This window comes from Polistes canadensis, unplaced genomic scaffold (assembly GCF_001313835.1).
Source record: "Polistes canadensis isolate GaletaPanama2010 unplaced genomic scaffold, ASM131383v1 scaffold_201, whole genome shotgun sequence".
Classification (NCBI taxonomy): Eukaryota; Metazoa; Arthropoda; class Insecta; order Hymenoptera; family Vespidae; genus Polistes; species Polistes canadensis.
Genome location: NW_014569748.1, coordinates 254,431 through 258,888, shown reverse-complemented (window position 1 = coordinate 258,888; position 4,458 = coordinate 254,431).

Here is a 4,458-nt window from a genome sequence, read left to right as displayed (position 1 = left end):
AAAGTACTTGGCCGATAGGGAACGATACGAGGAGCAATGTTTTCTCCTGTAATTTTTTTTCTTTTTTACACTACAAAAAATTATCACGCCGATACAACCATTTGTTCGAAATGTTTTTTTCATTCGGACAAAATTTTACTAATCAATTACGAATAAAAAATAATATATTGTTCGCTGTGAAATTTGACGACATGTGTGGTTAAAGATGCAATAATTAAATATTTAACTAATAGTAGAAATATCGTGTATCGTCGTGTTTAATTAAAAATAGTATCCAATCGTAGTGGATTGAAAACGACACGAGAATGTGTTCGTTCTATGGATAGCGAAGGAAAGAAATCCTAGCAATAAATCCTAAGAGAGGATTAATCGAGGATAGGATAGAAGCGTGCACTCGTTGATGCGTCCTGGCTATCTCAAAATGTTGAACTTTTATCCGACCTTAGAAAAAACTAGTTTCCAAGCAAATGAAGAGTTATCGTTACGGGAGGAAGTAAGCTTTTTCGAAAGGGACGCTTCGGAAGAGAAAGAAAGAAAGAAAGAAAGAAAGAAAGAAAGAAGAAAAAGAAGGGAATAGTGACTTTTGATTTGCATCTATGGCTTGGCGGGTAACTCGGCACGCTCGTAAATCCATCTAACCGAAGCTTCTGACCCACTATCCTTACTTGTACTATTATTCTAAGAGCTCGGATAGAAAAGAGAGTTTCCAGAGAGGTAGAGTAAAAGAAGAGTAGCACCGATCCCGTTGGATAACGAGAGAGCCAAGCGATAAAACTGTTCGCTGGTATGTAAATTGCAGTCTTTTACATATCCGCCAGGTTGAGCGGCTGGAAAGAAAGGCCAAAGGCCTGTTTGGGTGGGATACATATACACATATACACATATATACATATATATATATATATATTTGAGTATCGATGATGGTGTTCTTCTTGGTAGAAGAAATACGGAGGACGACGGCGTGAGAGTTTCGAGCCGAGATAAAACTGTACGTCGAGAGTTTAACGAAAGAAAAAGAAAGAAAGAGATAGGTGATATTTTAAGGGTGGCCCGCCCCCATAGACGCAACTCACCGCAGACTTTCTTCCTAGCTCGGTGAGTAAGTAAGTGGGTGGACTAGTTAGGATCTGGCGTAGGGACAACGAGCATAAATTCTCAAACGAGACGAGGGATGACCAGGCTGCACGCGAAGTCCCACGATTCTATTCCCCATCCTTATCTATCTTTTTATATTATTCTTTCTTTCTTTCTTTCTTTCTTACCTTATATTCTTTCTCGACCCTCCCCATCCTCTTTCTCACAGAAAGAGTCCGAAAGTTTCGTTCTGTCCCCTCCTTCTCAATCTACAACCATACTCTCGTCGCACGTCAAAGTTACGCTAGATTAATCTTAGATTTCTCTTGAAAGTTACTACCCTCTTATCACAAATTCGAACGTTCACTTTTCTTATCTAGAAATAAAAAAAAAAAAAAAAAAGAAAAGGTGGTTGTATACGGTTGTATCTTTAAAGAAAGGATAAAGAAAAGAAAAAAACAAAGAACAATCGAATCAAAGCCAGCGATTCCTTTCGAATGTCCCGAATACCACCTTTCTCTCAAGACTAATTCCTTGCCAAAGTCCAACCGAAGAATCTGTACGTTTGGAAAGTTCAGCTAGGGTCGTGATAACGTCTCTTGGAAGGATACTTTGGCACGCAGTGCTTGACAGCTCGGTGCCACGTTAAAACGTCACCTGGTCGACGTACCAAAACACATTGCGATCAAGTCCGAAATACCTAACTTGATCTCTCGGACGGGTTGTTTCCGTTTCGAACATATTTCACATTCCGAGATAGGGACCCTTTAAGAGTCATCTCGACGTTCTAACAAAGTACGAAGTGACCCGACGAGTTTTGATCGATGTCTCGTTCAATATTGTTTTAAATGATTAATGGATTAACAAAAGCAATAGAATTCGTTTATCTTGGCTCTGTTTTTATATTTAAATTTGAATATTTTTCTTTTATTTACTCTTCCACCCTCAATAAAAGTACGTCCGAGCTTAGACTTCATTTTTTTTCTTTTTGATAGGGTCAGTCAAACAAAAAAATTGATCGGTTAATTAAAGAGCTGGGAAAAATACGAGCACGGCTTTACATTACGTGACTCATTTAAAACGGAATTACTCGCGTCATAGGATTGGATGGAAAAGTTGCATGGAACCTCTACCTATAGCAAAACTTGGCGTGTCACCAAACCAACGTAGAAATGCTAGTCGACTCGCCAGTAGCAGCAGCAGTAGCAGCAGCAGCAACAGCAGTGTTGATCGATGGCCACCCGTCAGTTGGCACCACTTTTAATTAAACCGCCCTCAAGATTAGCCCGGCCCCTTCTTCTTCTTCTTCCAGGCTTTCTGTTCCTTGTAATTGTTTTAAATCTCACCCCCGTACCGAACGGCGGGCGGGCGGGCGGACGGGCGCTCACCCTCGGCAGTTTAGCCGAGAGAAAAAAAAAAAAAGCCGCAAGCCGTCAGGGTGACAGATTCAGCGGCTTTACTGACATTTATAAGATCGTAACAAAAAAAAGGGTTACTTTTCTCTTACATCATCCACTTGGCTCGTTCCATCTTCTTGAAGAAACACAATTTTTTTTTATTTTGACCTTCTTAAGAATTAATTTCTTTTTTTTTTTTTGTTCGAGGAAGAGAAGGAGGAGGAGGAGGAAGAGGAGGAAAATTAATTGCAACGATTAATCATATTACTTCATCATGGGAAAATGAAAGAGTAGTTATACCGATTGTAAATATAATTTGATTGAAGTAACTACTTGAAATATCCAACATCGAATATGTTTCACAGGATAGGGGCTGGACTACCGACGCTTAAAGTTGGGATATCCATCCATAAGGGCAGTCCAAATGTTGTAATGGCGCTACCGAGTTAACGGCACCGAGATGTACGGTAATTGTACGGTGGCTGGCTAACTTACAGACTCCGAATTGCTCCAGGGCTTCAAGTACCTTTCGGTGGTATCACTGACTCTCAACATCCACCTGCAGAAGCATCGGTTAAGATAGATGGAGAGATAGAAAGAGAGAGAGAGAGAGAGAGTAAGAGAGTAAGAGAGAAAGATATAGAACTCGGCTAGGAAAACCATCCGAGTTTAACATCGACCCTCTTTGCCATAGCTGAACGCAAGGGAGACGTCCAACGAACTTCAACCGTCTGCTTTCGAGACCTTTCCTGATTATGTGTAGTAGCATCGTGGAAAGTAAGTTCTTGATTTCCTACTACCGATCGATATTTAACTTACTCTCGAATGCAAATCTATCAAATCCTTGAAACCGTCGTAATCGTTCAAATTATTTCAGTTATTTCTATTTTTTTTTTTTTAACAAAATATTACGATTATTTCGTAGAGAAAGAAAGAAGTGTCAGACAATTATTTTTCTTTTTCTGTTTTTTTTTTTTTTAAAGAAATATAAAATCATATATAAATGTTTGGCTTTGAACGTAAGAAAAATAAAAGAAGAAGAAGAAGAAAAAGATTGGTGGTATTATCTCGGTCAAAGGACCGCAAAGAGATCTTTGATCGAAATTGGTAGACGATTTTAGCTCGTGGAAGAACCAAAAGGATTTTCGAAGATCAAAGAAGGTGCAAGATAGTGAGAGATTTTTTTTTTCTCTTGTTTTTTTCTTTTTTTCTTTTTTTGTTCTTTTGTCAGTAGTAGTAGAGCTTTCGAGTGTGAGTTTATCGGTCAGGACATTGCCCAGATGGCGGCGGCTTGTCTATTTTCGTTTGTACACCGCACCAATACTCGATTGGCTCGATCTACCTGTCCACTTAAACCAACTTCTTCTCGTCTTTCTCTAAACGCGAACAATAGAAATGCTCTCTTGGTGAATTTGCGCTAACTTTCGAGCAGAGTTCGACTGATACTACTGAAAAGTGGTTTGCGGGTAAAAGAGAGAGAGAGAGAGAGAGAGAGAAAATCCCAAGGTAATACTTACGTGAATACCAAAGTGCATCTTAAAGTTTTAAGTCCAACTGCACAATTGTTAGTTGTAAAGTTGGAATCCCGTTTCCTAAGAACAACGAGATAATTGCGTTAAATTAAAAAAGTAACGATAACTGATTTTGTTTTATGATATCAGATATCGTTTTCTTTTTCTTTAATCATTAAATTATTAATTTTAATATAGTTTTTTAAATATTCCTATGGTTGCGAAGTAGTATAAAATATTACGTTCAGGGTGGTGGCAACTTGAGAGTATAAAAATTCATTACACTAGAGTAGAGCCAAATAAATTTGTATTTTATTCATTTTAAAGAGTCAATCCTTCGTGCAATTTGTTTTGAATATATTTTTATGTGCCAACCGATAACAATTTGCATCCGGCACGTCCCTGATTGTTATCAACATAAGCACAGATTTTCATATTTCAAAAAATATTGATCAAACACGACAATATATTAGAAT